Below are 21338 nucleotides of genomic sequence, written 5' to 3'. Positions count from 1 at the left end.
TGTGGAGGAAAGTTACTGAACAAACTCACGGGAGTCTGCTGATGAACTTTTAACACAAAATTTAAAATATTTATTCAACAAGAAAAAAAATGAACCATACTACACCAGGCAAAAAAGTTGGAAAGATCTCAATACAAACACAAGAAAATGATTCAAACTCAAACTATTCCTTTTACCCCAGCAATATCTTTATAGACACATACAAATTCAGAAAGATAAAGCAATTTACTATATCTATCTTATGTGAATTAACATTCGAACTGTGGTCAGACACACCAGACTCAAAGTAAATGACAAACTTGACCAAAGCAGATTCTATGGATTTCTCAACAACCCACTGTTATGATCACAGCAGATGTTAATTGCCAAGCAAACCAAATCCCAGAGGGAAACTTAGCTTATGGGCCATATTCCTTTTTTGTATTCTGAAAAAGAGAAGAAAATGTGATCTCAGCATCAAGAATGACACAATGCAGATGACACAAAGCTGGATAGGAGGATGAGCTGTGAGGAGCATGCAGAAATGCTTCAGTGTGATTTGGACAAGCTGAGTGAGTGGGAAAATGCATGGCAGTTTCCGTATATTGTGGATAAATGTAAGGTTATCCACTTTGGTAACAAAAACAGGAAGGCAGATTATTATCTGAATGACTATAAATTGAGAGAAGGGGATGTGCAATGAGACCTGGGTGTCCTTGTACACCAGTCACTGCAGGTGCAGCAGGCACTAAAGAAGGCAAATGATATGTTGGCCTTCATAGCCAGAGGATTCAAGTACAGGAATAGGGATGTCTTGCTGCAATTGTACAGGGCCTTGGTGAGACCACACCTGGAATACTGTGTGCAGTTTTGGTCTCCTTATCTGAGGAAGGATGTACTTGCTATAGAGGGAGTGCAGCGAAGGTTTACCCGACTGATTCCTGGGATGGCGGGACTGACATATGAGGAGAGATTGAGTCGATTAGGATTATATTCCCTGGAGTTCAGAAGAATGAGGGGAGGATCTCATAGAAACCTATAAAATTCTAACAGGACTAGACAGGGTAGATGCAGGAAGGATGTTTCCGAAGGTGGAGGAGTTCAGAACCAGGGGTCACAGTCTGAGGACATGGGGTAGACCATTTAGGACTGAGATGAGGAGAAATTTCTTCACCCAGAGAGTGGCGAGCCTGTGGAATTTGCTATCACAGAAAGTTGTTGAGGCCAAAACATTGTATGTTTTCAAGGAGGAGTTAGATATAGATCTTGGGGCGAAAGGGATCAAAGGATATGGGGGGAAAGCGGGAGCAAGCTATTGAGTTGGATGATCAGCCATGACCATGATGAATGGCGGAGCAGGTTCGAAGGCCTGAATGGCTTCCTGCTCCTATTTTCTATGTTCTTTGTTTAAGAAGTCCAGGGACACTTTTGGGATTTTAAAAATTAAAAGTACAAGTTCTATTAACAAGAAGAAAAGAAAACTTAAGCACATAAGATTACAGTTGCACAGTTAAAATTAGTCTTACAAACAATCCTCCAAAAGACTCCCTACGTGGTCAGACCCACAAGTAAACACCTTCCAGGAAACAATCCCTTATAGATGTTAAATTATAAAAATCCAGTAATATTACCCAAGGCAAACTGCTGTAGCTTTAATAAAGGCAGACCTCACGGCCTCCTAAACTCTCTTCCACTCTGCTGTGGAAATCCAAAGCTTCAGAACAAGACTGAGTTTTGCAGCCCAAGACTTTTCTGGCTTGACTGAATGGCTGATTCAAACTGCATCTTCTCCCAGCCTAGATCTTTTTCCATGAGTTCTTCCTCACACAGCCAACAGCTAACCCCTAAGCTCTCCAGAGTAACTCCAAAATATCTTTCCTCCCCTTTCATCTCAGATTCCATTGTTCTCACACCTCTTAAAACTCAAATCGTTCCAAATATAAAATCTTTCATGTTTCTGTGTTGTCTCTGCTTTCCGGTCAATAAAATGCAATACACCTCTTCTGTTCACCCATGGAACTCATGCAAGTTGCAAACATGTTTCTTATGTTATGACGCAGCTGTTTGTAAATGCTGAGTTGTTTAAATCCCAGAGGAAAAGTTGAACAACTGTCATAACCTGCATTTTCAATTGGTATGTTTGAGATGCAGCTCAGAATTCAGGAATAAGACCACCAAGTGCTCAAGAGATTTTTTTTATATAAAAATAAATTAAACATTTATTCACTTAACAACAAATTAAACACATAAACATGTCTACAAATTACTACCACAATTACTTTTAAACAAATCCCCAAATTAATCACACCAAGGTAAATCTCCACCAAGCGAACAGTAACCCATAGACTTTAAACAGACACCCAGCGAAGCACATTTGACCTTTGAAATTAAAAATGAGGTTCCTTGCAATGTGGTTCATTTGCAGACATAGTTGTAGGCTTATAGGCTGGTTAGATCTTAAATGCCTCTGACTTACACACACACAAACTTCTTTATGTTTATACCTAGCTTCTCTTTTGAATGTACATTTTCCTTTGTATCATTAGGCTTTTAACATCACGTCTTCTAACAATAACATTTTCATCCCACTAATTTTATTTGTAATATAAACACATTGCTTGGCGTCTCCCAGCTAGGAGCAACATTTTACTCCCACTCTTGAATGCTTTATTCAACAAATGCAAATGTACACATAACCTTTTTAACTTCCTTACTGCTTATCCAATTAACATCTCAAACTACTATACATCAAAGCACCCAGACTAGCTAGCTTTAATCCAATTAAGACACACACATAGACACAGACTCCAATTTAAAAATAATTTCCAATAACATTATAGACATTAATATCTCTTCATTACACTCATTGCCTCTGACTTCCCTTTGATATTAAAACAAACACCCAACTTATCTAAAAACGCAAATGTTAGATCCAATCTATTTCCTTGTACCTCAAACCATATTACAAATGGATAAACCTAATGTCTCTATCCTTTCATGTCTTACCTCCCAGACAGCCTATCTCTAGTTACCTTTCCCCAGCTTAATTAAATCAATTTTACACACACACACAGACAGACACATGCACACAGCCTTCTTCACAGACTAACACAATATTTCCCAAAGTATTTTTAAAAAATCCATTTTCACACCAGCCAGATGTTCATCACATTGTGAGCCAACTAATCTCACTGAAACTTTGTCTTTCTCACAAAGGTTTCCAATCCCCATATTTGAAGATCTCACCTTGGAATTCTCTCTAAACATCACTCCCACTTGGACGGATTCAACAAGGATCTGCCTCCAGGCCAGCCATGACCTTTCTTAATGGCGGAACAGGCTCAAGAGGCTGAATGGCTTACTCTTGCTCACGGTTTGTATATTCGTGAGGGAACCAACAAGAGGGAAAAACTTACTTGACCTCGTTCTCACCAATCCACCAGTCGCACATGCATCTGTCCATGACAGTACTAGTAGGAGTGACCACCTCACCGTCCTTATGGAGACAAAGTCCTGTTTTCACAGTGAGGGTTTCAACCTCACCTTCCGGGATTTCTTTGCCTGGATCTCTGAGTACACTCAAACTTTACCTTCCAAACACAATTTCAGCTCTCTGGCTGTGCCAAGCAGAACACTGCTCCAAAAGGCCTGGGGTAAGGAGTCACCAACCTTCGGCTGCAAAGCCTCTTTCAAGCCCTTTGCTTCAAGGCTGCTCCTTGCAGCTCCCTCTTTAACTTAGAGCCTATTTCTCTGCTCCTTTCTTTTGACTTCTGGGACCTGTTTCTGATCCCTGTCTTTGTTCCTGCCTGGGACTTTCTTCTGGGACCCCTCCCCATGTCTTACTTTCTGGGAAACTTTCCGCAGTAATGGTGCTCCGGTTCAGATTGCATGATCTGCACTTCGTGCCATGATTATTTGATTTCTGCAGGCGCACAGGTCTAGTCCCCTGTCTGAAGCCATGAAAACCCCAAACTGCACACGGACGGCTATTTCCCAGCCGGCGCATGTGCAAAAGGTCTGAGGCTCATCAGGAACTGGAGTTCCCAACCTCCCGACTTCAGATTAAGGTAAGTAATTGAGTTCCATCACAATATCAAATTGAAAGCCAAAACATTTAATTCCACGAAGATGAGTAACAGGTCAGAAGATTGGACAGAATATAAACAACAGCAAAGAATGGCTAAAAGATTAACAAGAAGGGAGAAATTAGAGTATGAAAGAAAGCTGGCTAAAAAATATAAAAGCAGGACTTTCTACAGTATTTAAAAAACTAAAGTGAACATTGGTCCTCTAGAGAGTGATCTAGGAATAATGGAAAATAAGGAAATGGTGGATTAACTGAACAGCTATTTTACATCTGTCTTCACTATTGATGATACAAATAACATTCCAGAAATAAATGTGAACAGGAGGTGAAAAGGAGGGGGGAGCTTAAAGTAATTACAATCACCAGGGAAAGGGTACTGAGTAAATTATTAGGACTAAAAGCTGACAAGTCCTCAGATCCTGATGGACTTCATCCTAGGGTCTTAAAGGAAGTGGCTGCTGAAATAGTAAATGCATTGGTTTTAATTTTCTAAAATTCCCTAGATTCTGGAAAGGTCCCATCTGATTGAAAAATAGTGAATGTGACTACTCTATTCAAGAGAGAGAGAGAGAAAGCAGGAACGACAGATCGGTTAACCTAACATCTGTCATTGGGAAAATGCTATTATTAAGGTTACAGTAGGGCACTTAGAAAATCTCAATGCAATCAGGCAGAGTTAACATGGTTTTGTGCAAGGGAAATTATGTTTGACTAATTTATGTGAATTCTCTGTTTTTATTTCATATTTCCAGCATCAGCAGTATTTTGCTTTTATAAAAGTAAGGATGTTTTGCTATGGTTGTATAGGACATTGGTGAGACCACACCTGAAGTACTGTGTACAGTTTTGGTCTCCTTATTTAAGGAAGGATATAAATGAGGTAGAAGCAGTTCAGAGAAGATTCACTCGACTGATACCTGGGTTGGAGGGGTTATCTTATGAGGAAAGGTTGAACAGGCTAGGTCTGTATCTATTTTGAGTTTAGAAAAATGAGAGATGATCTTATTGAGATATATAAGATCCTGAGGGACTTCACAAGGTGGATGCTGAAAGGATGCTTCCCTTTATGGGAGAGACTAGAACTAGAGGACATAGTTTGAAAAGTAAGAGGTCTCTAATTCAAGATGAGAATTTTTTTTCTCAGAGGATCATTAGTCTTTGGAATTCTCTTCCCCAGAGAGTGGTGGAGGCAAGGTCATTGGATATTTTTAAGGCAGAGGTAGATAGATTCTTAACAAGGGAGTCAAAAGATATTGGGGGTAGGCGGAATGTGGAGTTGAGACCAGCCATGACCTTTCTTAATGGCGGAACAGGCTCAAGAGGCTGAACGGCTTACTCTTGCTCATGGTTTGTATATTCGTGAGGGAACCAACAAGAGGGAAAAACTTACTTGACCTCGTTCTCACCAATTCACCTGTCACACATGCATCTGTCCATGACAGTACTAGTAGGAGTGACCACCTCACCGTCCTTATGGAGACAAAGTCCTGTCTTCACAGTGAGAGTGCCCTCCATTGTGTTGCGCAGCCTTACCAGTGTGCTAAATGGGATGGATTTCAAACAGATATAGCAGTTCAAAACCAGATATCCATGAGGTGCTGTGGGCCAACAGCAGCAGCAGAATTGTACTCAATCACAGTCTATAACCTCATGGCTCAGCATACCCCCACTCTTCCATTACCATCAAGCGGGGGGGATCAACTCTGACTCAACGAAGTGCAGAGGAGAAGCACCAGGCAAACCTAAAAAATGACAAATAAACCTGGTGAAACTAAAACACAGGAGGAAGAGCCAGAGCCTCGAGATGTTAGTGGGATAAAGGATGAGATGGAAGAGACAGTGAATGCTCAGGATGGTTCTGATGTCAACGATGTTGCTGGTGTCGAGAACCCTGTATTGCTTGAGGATGATGCTTCCAGTCTGGAGTCTGTACCTGGAACCTGGAGTTAGTTAGTTAAATATAAACTAAATGCTGTCATGAAAAATACAGCCTGGGTCTGCCCAGAACTGACCCTGTTTATTTTTTTTTTACACCTGTTGGAGATTAATATATACTGAGTCAGTATTGGCTGGTGCGGTTTGCTGTGGTTGCTATTTTCACAGATTGGGTCGTGTTGCACGTGCTGTGGAATTTGTTGCTTTGGCGCGACAGTGGAATCGGCGCTGTTCTTCGCCTCTGGGCCTTGCTTGAACCCACTCCAACTGATGGGTTTGCATGCCAAACAGAAGAAGCAGCACGCAAGAGACAGAGCTAAGCAATTCCACAACCAATGAATCGGATTGAAGCTCTGCAGTCCTGCCACATTCAATGGTGAATGCCAATGGACAAATAAATAACTAACTGGGGGAGGAGGCCACAAATATCTTTATTTTCAATGATGGGAGAGCCCAGCACATCAGTGCAAAAGACAAGGCTGAAGCATTTGTAACCATCCTCAGCCAAAAGTGCTAAGTGGATGATCCATCTTGGCCTCCTCCCGAGGTCCCCAGCATCAGACAATTAAATTCACTCCATGTGAGATCAAGAAACGGCTGAAGAGACTGGATACTACAAAGGCTATGGGCCCTGACAAGATTAAAGCCAAGTACTGAAGACATGTGCTCCAGAACTAGCCGCACCCCTAGCCAAGCAGTTCGAGTATAGCTACAGCTCTGACATCTACCCAGGTATGTCCTGTCCACAAAAAGCAGGATAAATTCAATGCGGCAATTACGACCCCAACAGTCTACTCTTGATCATCAGCAAAGTGATGGAAGGTGTCACTGACAGTGCCATCAAGTGGTACTTATTCAGCGATAACCTGCTCATTTACGTTCAGTTTAGGTTCCGCCAGAGCCACTCAGCTCCTGACCTCATTACAGCCTTGGCCCAAACATGGATCAAAGAGCTGAACTCCAAGGATGAAGTGAACGACTGCCCTCGATATCAAGGAATCAGTTGACCGAGTATGATATCGAGGAGCCCCAGCAAAACTGAAGTCAGTGGGAATAAGGAGGAAAACTCTCCACTGGTTGGAATCATACTGATACAAAGGAAGATGGTTGTGGTTGTTGGAAGTCAATCATCTCAGTCCCAGGATATCACTGCAGGAGTTCCTCGGGGTAGTGTTCTAGGCTCAAACATCTTCCACTGCCTCACCAATGATCTTCCCTCCATCATAAGGTCAGAAGTGAGGATGTTTGCTGATGATTGTACAACGTACAGCACCATTCGCGATGCCTCAGATACTTAAGTGGCCTGTGCCCATGTGCAGCAAGACCTGGACAACATTCAAGCTTGGGCTGATAAGTTGCAAGTAACATTCTCGCCACACAAGTGCCAGGGGATGGTTATCTCCAACAATAGAGAATTTAACCATCTCCCCTTGACATTCAGTAGCATTACTAGTGTTGAGTCCCCCACATTCAACATCCTGGGGATTACTATTGCCTAGAAACTGAACTTTAAATTTAAAAAAAATCATTCACAGGATGTGGGCTTCTCTGGCTGGGACAGCATTTATTGCCCATCCCTAGTTGCCCTCGAGTAGGCGTGGTGAGCTGCCTTCTTGAACCGCTGCAGTCCATGTGGTATAGGTGCACCCACAGTGCTGTTAGGGAGTTCCAGGATTTTGACCCATTGACAGTGAAGGAACAGCGATATATTTCCAAGTCAGGACGGTGAGTGACTTGGAGGGGAACTTCCAGGTGGTGGTGTTCCCATCTATCTGCTGCCCTTGTCCAATTAGATGGTAGTGGTAAAAGCAAAATACTGCAGATGCTGGAAATCTAAAACACAAACAGAAAATGGTGGAAAAACTCAGCAGGTCTAAAGGCATCTGTGGAGGGGGAGGGAAAGACAGAGTTTACGTTTTGAGTCCATATGACTCTTCTTCAGCTCTGAGGAAGAGTCATATGGACTCTAAATGTTAACTCTGTCTTTCTTTCCACAAATGCTGTTAGACCTTGATGGTAGTGGTCGTGGGTTTGGAAGGTGCTGTCTAAGGAGGCTTGGTGAATTTCTGCAATGCATCATGCACATGGCACACACCGTGCATCGGTGTTGGAGGGATGAATGTTTGTGGATGTGGTGTCAATCAAGCGGGCTGCTTTGTCCTGGACAGTGTCAAGTTTCGAGTGTTGTGGGAAACTGGACCAGCCACATAAATACTGTGGCTACAAGAGTAGGTCAGAGGCTGCTAATGGTAACTCACCTCCTGACTCCCCAAAGCCGGTCCACGATCTACAAAGCACAAGTTAGGAATGTGCTGTAATACTCTCCACTTGCCTGGATGAGTGTAGCTCCAATACTCAACAAGCTTGACACCATCCAGGTCAAAGCATCCTGCTTTATTAACACCCCACTCACCACCTTGAACATTCACTTCCTCCACCACTGATGCACAGTGCCAGCAATGTGCATCTCTACAAAATGCATTGCAGCAACTCACCAAGGCTCCTTCGACAGCACCTTCCAAACCCGTAACCTTGAACACCTAGAAGGACAAGGGCAGCAGACGCATGGAAACATCACCATCTACTAGTTCCCCTCCAATCCACACATCATTCTGGCTTGGGACTATATCGTCGTTTCTTCACTGTCGCTGGGCCAAAATACTGGAACTCCCTTCCTAACAGCACTGTGAGCATACATACACCATGTGAACTGCAGTGGTTATAGAAGGCGGATCACCACCACATACTCAAGGGAAATTAGGGCTGGGCCATAAACGCTAGCCTAGCCAGTGACACCCACATCTCTTGAAAAGGGAAAAAAAGCACTATTACAAACTTGAAATACCATCACGTCACATTACATGTATCCTATCAGCAATTCTGCCCTAATGGCCACAGGAGTCAATACTGCTTCCCACTTTCTTGCAGGAGAAGGTGGCACACTACACCAGGCAAAAGTCTGCTACTGAAGAAGTGTCCTGGCAATAATAGAAAGGGAGAGTGGAGGCTGTGGCCAATGGTGATGCTGGAGGGGACATCCAACTTTTCCCTCATTAGATGTATACTGCATAACAGAGAAAGAAGCATGTGTTGAAGACATCTGCAACTGGTCATACATAGTGACAAGCTCTGATCCTCCTTTGTACTTTCTGCAGCATTGTACAACTGAGTGGTGGCTAGGCCACTTGATAGTCAGTTAAAAGTCAAAAACATTACTGTGCGTCTGGAGTAACATGTAGACCAGACCAGGAAAGGATGCAGATTTCCTTCTCTAAAGAATATTCCTGAATCAGATGGGTTTTTATGAAAATCTGCTAGTTTCATGGTCACCATTACTGATTTTTAATTCCAGGTTTTAGTAATTAAATTTAAATTTCATCAGCTGCTTTGGTGGGTGTGAATTCATGTCTGCTGAGCATTAACTTGTGCCTCTGGATTACTAGTTCAGAAATAATAATACTCTTCCCCTTTTTAAAAAACTTGTTGGTTCCCAGTTAGAGGTAATGGCTTTCCTTTTATTCATTCATGGGATGTGAGCATCACTGGCAAGACCAGCATTTGTTGCCCGTCCCTTACTGCCATTGAGAAGATAATGGTGAGCCGTCTTCTTGAACTGCTGCAGTCAATCTTATGTAGGTACAACTAGTGTTGTAAGGAAGTGAGTTCCTGGTTATTAACCCAGCAACAATAAAGGAATGGCGATACAATTCCAAGTTAGGATGATGTTGGCTTGGAGGGAAACTTGCAGTCGGCCACGTTCCCATGCTTCTGCTGCCCTTATTCTTCTAGGTGATAAAGGTTGCAGGTTTGGAAGGCTATCAAAAGAGGCTTGGCAAGCTGCTGCAGTGCATTTGGTATATGGTACAAACTGCCATCCACTGTGAGCTAGTGGTAAGGAGAGTGAATGCTTAGGTGATGGTCTGGGTACCGATAAAATGTGCTGCATTGCCCAGGATGGTGTCGAGCTTCTCAAGTGTTGTTGGAACTGCATTCATCCAGGCGAGTAGTATTCCATCACACCCCTGGCTTGCACCTTGTAGATAGTGGAGAGACCATCTACAAATCTGGATGCCTGGGCATGTACTGCAAAGTTACTCTGGATCAATCAAGATATCGGAAACGTTACTTGAGCACAACAATCGCTTCCTCAATGATGATCTTTATGGCATCATGGACCTTGTTGTAGGTGTTCTCTGTAGCTGTGCATAGGCTCCTAACTGGAGTCATGTCCAGAAGGAATAACTCTTGTCATTCAATAACATGTTAGGCTTAAAAACCACCAATAAATTGGCAGCCTTTTAAAAATAAGCAACATTCAGAACACACAAGTACTAAGCAATGACCACCTCCAATGAGAGAGAATATAACCATCTTCCCATGGCATTCCATTGCTAAATCCGCCACCATCAACATCCCGGAGGGGTTACAATTAACCAGAAACATAACTGCAATAGCCATATAAATACCACAGATACAGAGCAGGTCAAGAGGCTTGGAACTCTCTGACAAATAACTCACCTCTTGCCTCCTCAAAGCCTGCCCACTATCGACAAGGCACAAGTCAGGAGTGTGATGGAATACTCTCTGCTTGCCTGTATGACACAGCTCCAACAACACTCAAAAATCTCAGCACAATCCATGACAAAGCAGCCTATATGTTTGGCAACCTATCCACCAATTTAAACATTTACTTCCTCCACCGCCAATGCACAGTGGCAGTAGTATGCCCCCATTTGCAAAAGATGCACTTCAGCAATTCCCCAAGGCTCCTTTGACAGCACCTTCCAAACTGTGACTTCTTCCACTTATAAGGACAAAAGATGCATGGCAACACCACAGCTTGCAGGTTCCCCTCCAAGCCCAACACACCATCCTCACTTGGAATGATATTACAGTTCCTTCAATGTAATTGGCTCATAATCCTGGAATTTGCTTAACAGTACTGTATGTGTACCTACACAAGATGGGCTGCAGTAGTTCAAGGAGGTGGGCTCACCACCACCTTCTGAAGAGGCAATTAGGGATGAGTAACAAATGCTGGTCTTGCCAATGAGGTTCGCATCCCATGAAAGAATATATTTTAAAAATTGCAGCACAGAGAACTACCGCAGAATGAAATAGTCTTGACTGCTGCAGGGATAGTCCCAAATTTGATATATTGTCTGTGGTTACAAACCAGGTGTAATCCCTCTCAATTGATAAAACAGAGGTATTCCAGGCTGATTACAGATTGCACACAAGACAATATGTGTGCAGTCAATTGGATCTTGTACCATGGGTAAGCCTGTTATACAAATAAAACGACATGCTATCTCCTCTGGGAAAGGAGATGCAAGTATTTCTACTGGTGTAGAGAAGCTCGGTGATCTTCTTGATTCATTGGTGCACTACACCTGTGAAATGTTGCTGATGCCATCCGCTGCTGCCTAAAGGGAATCAGCAGCATGAAAGTTGAGGGTGATAGGGACATCAACAACCACAGACAGTGTCATTCCTACCCTGGTTTGTGCTGGAACAGAGGTTATAGCTCACTAACAGAAACTTGGAAAACCAAAGGCATTACTCTTCAGTCAAGTTGATGTAGGAAAAGTGCTCCATGAAGACCCTCATATGTATAGGCCCTCCTCTTCCCTTGTCTGGCAGTTTATTTGGCTCTATATTTTCCTTGCTACTTCCAAATATCATCTAATCCTAAAGGCAATCCTAGCATACCACCAATGTTTTCAGTCAAATAACTGGTGGAAATCACTGCATGAATTCCTCTGGGTACTGTCCTCAGCCAAACCATCTTCAGCAGCTTCCCTCATAAGGTCAGAAGTGGGGATGTTCGCTTATGATTGCACAATGTTCAGCACCATTCGCGACTCCTCAGATACTGAAGCAGTCCATGTCCAAATGCAGCAAGAGCTGGACAATACCGAGGCTTAGGCTGACAAGTGGCAAGTAACATTCACACCACATAAGTGTCAAGCAATGACCATCTCCAACAAGAGAGAATCCAACCATCACCCTTTGATGTTCAACAGCATTACCATCATCGAATCCCCCACTATCAACATCCTGGGGGTGACCATTGACCAGAAATTGAACTGGACTAGCCATATAAATATTGCAGCTACAAGAGCAGGAATCGCATGATGAGTAACTCACCGCCTGACTCCCCAAAGCCTGTCCACAATCTATGAGGCACAAGTCAGGAGTGTGATGGAATATTCCCCACTTGCCTGGATGAATGCAGCTCCCACAACATTCAAGAAAATTGACACCATCCAGGACAAAGCAACCCACTTGATTGGCACCACACCCACAAACATTCATTCCCTCCACAACCATCGCACAATAGTAACAGTGTGTAAACTGCAGAGATTCACCAAGGCTCCTTCAACAGCACCATCCAAATCAACGACCACTACCATCTAGCTGGACAAGGGCAGCAGACAGATGGGAATACCACTCACCATTCTGACTTGGAAATAGATCACTGTTCCCTTACTATCACTGGGTCAAAATCCTGGAACTCCCTCCCTAACAGCGCTGTGGGTGCACCTACACCACATGGACTGCAGTGATTCAAGAAGGTAGTTCACCACCACCTTCTCAAGAGCAACTAGGGATGAGCAATAAATGCTGGCCCAGCCAGCGAAACCAACAGCCCTTGAATGAACAAAATAAAGCACTGTGAAAAGAAGAAAAATCTCTCTCAGGAGACAAAGTAAACTTTTGAGTGCCGGAACGCAGCAAAAAGACTCAAACTCATAGTAGCCAGAAATAAAACTAGCAACTAACCTATAACTACTGCACCCCAAGAGTGCCTTCATGTTGGTTAGCATCACATTGTTTTGAACAAGGCCAGCATATTCAAATGAAAGTGGGCCCTGCACGAAGCAGAAACTATTTCTCCACATCCACCCTTTCGAAGTTCCTCAAAATTTTTTTAACATCTCTATCAGATCTCCTTTTATTTTTGTCTTTTCCAGGGAAAAAGCACAACTGTCTCAATTTTACCTGACAGTTACATACCTGGATATCTACGTTACCATGTTCACAATGTCATGCAAGTGCAGCCCACCCACCACCCCCCCATCCCCACCACAGAATTAAGGAACAAATGGAGAAGTTAGGTCAGAAACTCCTTGTATATCTAGGTTACAATGGTTTTGGTAGGGACCACCCATATACACCTTCCATTAGGCACCAGCCTGAACAGAGCACTTTTTCGTTAAGTGGCATAAAATTACTTTGCACAGACTACATAAATATTAACTATAAGTATTAAATATATACATTGAAGAAAAAATGTTCTCTTGTAGCATACATTCCCTTCTCTAAATAGCTGTACAGTCTTGCCTGCTTACCTTTAACATACAGTTCTGTTAATTCTGACAGGATAGTTTGTCTTTTTCTGGTTTTAACATGGCAAGAAATATGTAAAATTAAGTGAAGTGTTCTTCCAGCTCAATGTTAATTGCATTAAAACGAATCAATATTAATTCTGCTGCTTTTACAATACTGGTATGCAGCTGAAAATGGTAAATTCTATATCGTCCAAAATATATTTCGGCACTCAAAATACATCGCTATGTAAAGTTTAGGAAGTAAATACAGTGGTTTGGTTCGTGTGAGCTTGTGATAGTTCATTAAACAACGTCAAACAAGGTGCGTGATCTGATCAAAGCAGTGAAAGGAATTTAGCTAATCCTGCTGGTGTGTCTGTCAACTACAGCAGCAGGGCACAAGTATCTCTTATGCAATGGCTGGAGTTCAAAAGGCCATAAAAGGTTATTTGGATGGCGGTTGGATTGCGGGGGAGAAAGATGTAAAATCCAATTTGGCAGACAGTTCAGTGTAGCAAAATATATTTTTTTAAAAAACTTACCAATTTACTTTGCATTATTACCACATTTCAAACAATTTGAAAATTAAAAGAAATGCACAAACATAAAGCCTTGAATGATGGACAGGCCAAAAAAATTTTTTGTACAGCCTTCGCCAGAGCATTTATAAATGCCCTTGATATTGTAAGAACAATACCTACTTCTTAATTCTTAAGAATAGAGAGCTATGATCAAAGCCAGCTCTATTTACATTATAGTCACAGCAGGGCAGGTCTCCTCAAAGATACAGTGCATAAGCACACAAGCAATCACAATTAAAATGCGACACAGTGTAAATCTGGGATAATTTCGCCCTAAGTGCAATGGCGGGTGGGGAAAAGGACATTTTACCTGCCAGCCGCAATGGCAGCTTTTCACGCCATATCGTCCCCTTTCTGGTGCGACCTATCTCATTAATAATGCATTCCCAGGAAACACGCCGGATCAGTGGCAGGGCAGCCTCTGATTCACCTACCCCGTTGTCATCTCAGGCCTTCAGTAAATCAGGTGCCATATTTAAGGAGCGCCCCTGCACAGAGCTTGCACTCTTCAAGGGATAGGAAGCTGCTGGGGACGGATAGCTGCCAAAGGGAGGAAGCATGCTGCTCCCAAATTTAACAACGCCTCCCCCTTGAGCACCTACTGGATGCGGTAGTGGCCTGCCGCAAAGTCCTCTACCCCCGCTCTGGACAAAGACCAGCAAGCAAGGTGGCAGTGCCAATACCCTGCAAAAGAGGACAGTCACCCAGTGCAGGAACAGGATGAACGCTCTCACCCGTTCCACCAGGGTAAGTCAAGCACCTCTTCACTTTCAACTCTCACACTCACAAACCCATCACATATCCATAGGGATCTCGCACCTCAAGGGACAACACCACTAACTCTCACACACACCCTCACATCTCCATCAGGCTCACATTCTCTGGAGCTCGTGTCCTCATCCCGTCTCAGCTCACCACACAAACATTCCATGCAGTGCCTGCGTCCTGTTCACACTCTCTCCATCTGTTTTCATGCAGGAGAAGCTGGCTGACAATAGCAGGTGAGGTCCCAAACTGGGGGTTAGCTGCTCACAGTAGATCCCTCAAATTTTGAAGACCGTGCCATCAGCCCGATTGGTGAGGGCATGGACCATGCTTGTGGCGACAGTGAGGTCAGCGGCAAACACCCACTTGTGGGTCCTGCACCACATCATCCCTCTCTCAATGCAAATGTGAGTGCTCTCTCTCCTGCCTATGACTCTGCCACCATGCACATCTCAGTGGAACTTAGATCGAGAGCAGGCTCAGGTTCACAATCTAGTGGTGACTGTACGGACACGTGTCCGCAGCAGGAGGAGGCAGGTACAGCCAAGCGCTCTGGCACTCGGAGGACTGCTGGGGAAGTGGCATCTGTGAGGTCCAAGTCAGATGACAAGCCTCTGGATTCAGCTTTCCAAATCATCGCGGACAGTCAGGCAGGGGTAAATCACGGAGAGCTGTTGGCAGCCCTCAATAGAGTGGCATGTGAATTGGAGCAGCGCATCCGCCTGCTCTCTGATGAAGTGGCGTCCACATGTGTGTGCATGGAGATCTCCATGGAGAAGATAGCTGTCACCATGGAGACCCTGGTCCAGCAGAATGTGGAGATGTATGCAGACTTGTACTCCATTGCCATAACCATGGGTAAGTTCCTGCAATGGCACCGTGAGGAGGAAATGGGAACCTCAACGTCCCTCCAGGTGCTCCTTCTCCTCAAGAAGGGAGGAGCAGCGGCAGCTGGACAACCCTGGGTCATCCACTCAGGAACCTCAGAGGCTGTCCTCTCCCTCCGAGTCCCCTCAACCTCAACCTCATCCTTTGTCACCGCATAGGCAGCACCTGGCCAACAGGAGGAGTCACAGAATCTCACAGTGCAGAAGAGGCCCTTTGTCCCATCAAGTCTGCACCAACACGTGAAAAACACCTGACTTATCTACCTAATCCCATTTACCAGCACTTGGCCCATAGCCTTGAATGTTATGACGTGCCAAATGCTCATCCAGGCACTTTTTAAAAGATACGAGTCAACCCGCCTCCATCATCCTCCCAGGCAGAGCATTCCAGACCGTCACCACCATCTGGGTAAAAGCATTTTACCTCACATCCCCCCTAAACCTCCTGCCCCTCACCTTGAACTTATGCCCCCTCATGACTGACCGTTCAACTGAGGGGAACAGCTGCTCCCTATCCACCCTGTCCATGCCCTTCATAATCAGAAGGAGAGGACAGCCAAAGCAAGCCGGAGCCCTCAGGGCATGCCGAAGTCAACAGAGGCAACAGGGCCAGTCCTTGCACAGACTGTCTCCAGCCGTACTGTGGATGTCAGGGCAGCACCTAGAATAAGTGGTAGACCTAGAAACATTAGGAATTTCTGATCGCAAGTAACTGCACTGGCGAACACATTTTGTCACTGAAAGTATATTCACTTTCACTGAGTAATATGTGATGGTCTCTTTGAGCTTCATCTACCAGCTTCACGAGTCCTCCCCCTGCATTCCGCCCACTAGCAGTTCAGCTGCACACAGCCAGACCATGAGTGATTCTGAATGGAGCCTCATGGAAGCATTCTCCCATGCACACAAAGCCTTCCTCAATCACACTCTTTTCAATGACCCAAGCATTTTCAATGCTGCCTTCTGGGGTTCTCTTTCAGTTGTCCATCTGAGCTGACCTGCACCTCCATCCACCCACTGACTGCATTCCCATGCAGCACCTATGCCCGCCCAACACTAGGTTCCTCTCATTTTCGCTTTCAAAAACATGGTCATAGTAAGGTTTCTTCTCAGCTCCCCTGTCCTTTCTCTTCCTCCACCCACATCCTCTCCCCCATCACTGTTGACCCACCGGCATCACATTTTACCTCCCCACCATCACCTACCGACCAGAACCCTTTTCTTTCCAGGATGTCCAGGTGAACGTGCAAGTTCCCTACCTTCACAAGAATTCCATCTCCAACCACATTGACCTCCTTGTCCTCCTCCTTTCCATGTCCGTGTCTGTCCCCGAGTCCCCACCAACCACCCTCGCCGCCCCTTTTACTGCTACCATCACACCCTCACCCTCCTACACTTCTGGTTCACTCTGCTCCCTGCATACTCACCATTTCCTCCTGCCACGCCTACCCTCAGTTCATTCCCCAGGAGGCAGTCATTGACTCCACACACCCCTCGCTTACACGTTCACCAGGACAATGCCCCCACTCCCCCTCCTTACTCCCTCCTCCCCGCCTGGACTCCTTCCCCACCCCCACCTCCCCACCCCGGAAAACTCTGGCCCGAGTAACCATGGAAGGTGCTAGTATTAGTTCAATAGCAATACCCAGTTCCACATCAGTTCAGTCAGCACATGAGATTCTTTACTTTCACAGTTGGCAAAGGTATAGCGATATTAGTTTCACATTTGTCTGCTTTTATTTATTTTTAATAAAATTTGTGTTGCATTTACACATATTTTAACATAAATGTGGCACTAAAATTCTAGTACAAAGTTTCTGAATCCCAGCCTTTTTTCTACCAAGTCATATATAAGCCAAATCAGGAAGGATGGTAGATTTCCTTCTCTAGTGAACAATAAACAGTGAACAAGATGGGTTTTATGACAATGTTAGTTACATGGTCACCAATACTGATACTAGCTTTTTATTCCAGATTTATTTTAATTATCTAATTAAAATGTATACCAGTAGAGGGCATGTTTTACCAAAATTCGCTCAAAATAGACCACATCAGCACAGAAGATCATGTAATTTCAAACACAAGTTACGTGCAGTACAAACTGAATTTCCACAATCTTTTGTGCTAGTATAAAAACAGCATGCTAGAAACTGTCCCCCACCCATTAAAGTGACCATGCCCCCATCATCGTGGTAAGATTTTGCTAACTGCCCCCTTTTGCAGGCCTTCAAAGGAGTTCTTAAAATTAGACTAGTTCTTTTGGGTGCAAGGACGCTAACTAATAGATACAATTTGAAAGCTTTTGAATATATTTAAAATAAAATAAGAAACTGACACCAATATAAAATTAGCAAGTGATTCTGTATAGTTTTTTAAAAAAAGTCATTTTCAGTACTTAAGATCGAGTCACTCCCAGGTTCTGACACACTGATTTCAAAGTACTTTTTTTTGTGATAAACTTAGCTTTAGCTATTTTAATCAAAGCACACCAAGTTACCACTCTTAGATATATCAAGTAGTGTTTTAAAATTTTAAAATGAAATTTATATTATAAAACGCTGCCTGATAGTGCTGGTTCATGGCAAATATTTTTATATTTGGAAAATTAAAATGAGAATGAGTGAGCAGAAAATTGAGAAAGAGAACTGAAAACTAGTACAAATTTGTTTGCAATTAGCGCCTGGATCACCAATTCCACCTACAATGGAAATTCCACCCCAGACTAACTTGTGTATCTATCTTTTTTGGAAACAGGAGACAAGGCTTCAAACCACTGATATAGTATACAGAAGGGGCATATTTTAGTCAGTATGTGAGGCCATCGCATCACACAGCCAAGGCATCATTGAAATTCAAAAGCTGGAGTCTGATGATGTCATTCAGACCCTATTTTAGTTCCCATCATGCGTTTGGTGTTAAATGCTGAGCACAAAAGGAACCAAGGGCCAGCAAAGTACAGGGTAACAATTTTTTGAAATTTGCTTTGCTGGGTCATTAGTATTTAACAGGTAAATATGCATTTACCGAATCAGGCAGCAGAAGACATTCTGTGACCCGCAACTGTTTTATTGTCAAACTATAGTTCAGTACACATAACAGTATCCACTCTTTTCTCTGGATTTTTTCCCTGTCCAGAAGCAAAAAAACCCTTATGAGGGAAAAACCTAGCTCTTAAGTACAGGCTTCAATGAGCGTCACCTGCTCTTGATTCACTCAGAAGCTTGTCTTGGTTTACTTAAGGGGCCTGCATTTCTAACACTGTCAGACTCCCTTTCTTTAAACAAAATAACAATTCATTTAGACAAAAATACATAGGTGTAAATATGGAGAAGAAAATAATTACAGATGCACCACTGTTACATACAGAGACATCCTTCTTCTAGAACCTTCAACAATTTATCTGTAGAGGCATTCTTCTTACTGAAATAATAGTTTTTACTTTTATTTTTACTTAGTTCTGTTGAAGGGTCATGAGGACTCGAAACATCAACTGTAGTCTTCTCCGCCGATGCTGCCAGATCGGCTGAGTTTTTCCAGGTATTTTTTTACTTTGAAATAATAGTTATGACTACCCACCTTGGCTTAGAGATTTTCTTTCCTCTCCAACATCTGCTTTAAACTGGCTATTTCTAAGCCTTTTTGCATTTACGCTTTTTGTAGAATGTACATTATCCCACAAAGGTCGGTTAGCTATGTAACATTCTATTGGTATTGGTATTGATCTTTCAATTTCTTTTTTATATAGCATTTCCTCAAAGATCTTGGACAAATAGAATGCCATGTCAACAGCATCAATGAGAACAAGAGTTTCAGCGGTAGTGTGCTCTTCACCACTGTTCTTATTTATTTTGCCTTCCATGTCAAAGGGCAACTTTCCCATTCTCTCCCACAGGAAATATCACAAATCCTCCTGCCCTGGAAAAATCCATTGTCAAAGTTTGCATGCGAGGCACCCTAAAAATGATTAATTTCATGGAATTACAGAAAGCACCCTTCAGCATACACTTCTCTATTTTTTAATTTTTATAAACTTTTATTCGCTCTCAAGAAGCCCTCCATCTTCAGATTTTTCATGACCAGACCAGGTACCAGCACATTAAGACTTGCATCTGGTCTTGTCTGTGTGCCTAGCCAATCGAGCTGTCTGACGAAACTCCTCATTTGTTCCATCTCATCCTTGGTAGCAGCCGCAACATTCTGTCCGATCTGGTACGACTAATTGTGATAGGATTGACATTGTCCAAGAAAGATTGTTGATGTAATATTACATCGGATTCACCCTGCTTAATCCCCAAACCCACATATTTGAAAGCCCCAGAAGCTTAACTGCCAATTTTAAATTCCTTCCTAACTTGATTAATAACATTTTCTTCAACGTCATTAGCGCTCCCCCATAAAAAATCATCCACATGTATCATAAAGATGCCCGAAAATTTTCCATTGCAGTGCCAATAGAGCATGGCTGGGCCCGCCTTCAGTTGTGAACATCTAACTTTAACAGAACTGCCCTTACCAAAAAGTACCACACCCAAGAAGCGACATTTAACCCATTAACACATTTATTCAATTTCAAGAGCTTCCCCTCTATTTCTGGTGCTTCCTTTGGAATTTGTAAGAATACTTCCCTCTTGAACAGGTTACCCTAAAGGAAAGCCACTTTGATATCAATGGAGTTACATTTCCAAGAATAAGTAGTTAAAATGGCTAAAAAGATCTTCAAAATCACCTTTCCAGCTGTGGGAGAGTCTACTCTGATCTCTCTATCCCCCAAGTATTCCTCAAAACCTCTGGCCTTGGTCTTATAGTTCCTGTCTGGTAGGACCTTTTCCATACAGATCCATCTGTGAGATAGAGCAAGTTGTCCTCTATTGTCAACCTCTGAATATACCCCAAATAGTTTCAAGCTTTGTAATCTTAGTTTAGCCTCTTTTATTGCCCTGTCTTCTAATCTATTAGTAGCTACAAACACCTCTCGATCAAGGGGACTTTTATTTCTGTCCTTTGTCCGAGAAAGCTCTCCACTACCCATGCTACACTGTCACCTTATGGGGCTGCGGCTTCTTTTCTCTTGATGGGATCTCTCAGGACTACTTATATCAGGATCTCTACTGCAGGTCCCTTCTATTATACCTGCTCTTTTCCTCCTCCTAAACCTATCACCTGAATCAGTATTTGAATTCGTACTGTTTTCTTGTTCTCCATTCCAGTACTCCCTGCTGCCAATCCATGGCCCTCAGCTCTTGTCCCTCATCATGGATATTTAAATTTTTATATTTAGCCATAGACTTCCCTGCTCGTCTCGCTATCGTGGCTTCCCTCCATCTGTCTGGCACAACACCTGGAAATCTACTTTAGGCAACCATGAGGTTACTTTTTCATGTTCTTCATGATCAGTACACTTATTGGTATGTATTTCTTGAGCTCTCAAATCCTGCCCCTCTGGCTCCAAATTGTAGCACTCATGGGTATGTGAAGTACAAGGCGCCTCATTATCATCATCTTCTTCTATGTGCTCAGAGTTTGAAAATTCATAACTCATTCCTATTACTCGTGAAAAATATGCTTTTATAGTCTGATTCCCATGTCATATTATTAGGGCTTTCCTGTCTTGTCCAATAATTTTTCCCGGGCCTCTCCATTCTCTGCATCCTTCTCTCTTATGAAAAACCAAGTCACCAGAACAGAAAATTCCCCTAGACGGTATTATACGATGTCTTAATGCTCCCCTAATTTTTTCTGATGCTTCAGCTTTGATAAACACTTACCTGTT

At 43.2% G+C, this 21338-nt stretch overlaps 1 protein-coding gene across 1 annotated transcript in view; it reads right to left on the bottom strand.

Annotated features, from left to right (window-relative positions):
• The window catches only part of LOC121278332 (regulator of microtubule dynamics protein 2), a 163692-nt gene that overhangs the window by 34411 nt on the left and 107943 nt on the right, over positions 1-21338 (bottom strand). The window lies entirely within an intron of this gene.

This window comes from Carcharodon carcharias, chromosome 5 (assembly GCF_017639515.1).
Source record: "Carcharodon carcharias isolate sCarCar2 chromosome 5, sCarCar2.pri, whole genome shotgun sequence".
Classification (NCBI taxonomy): Eukaryota; Metazoa; Chordata; class Chondrichthyes; order Lamniformes; family Lamnidae; genus Carcharodon; species Carcharodon carcharias.
The sequence above is the reverse complement of the archived record's forward strand: the minus strand, read 5'-3'. Positions and strand labels throughout refer to the sequence as shown.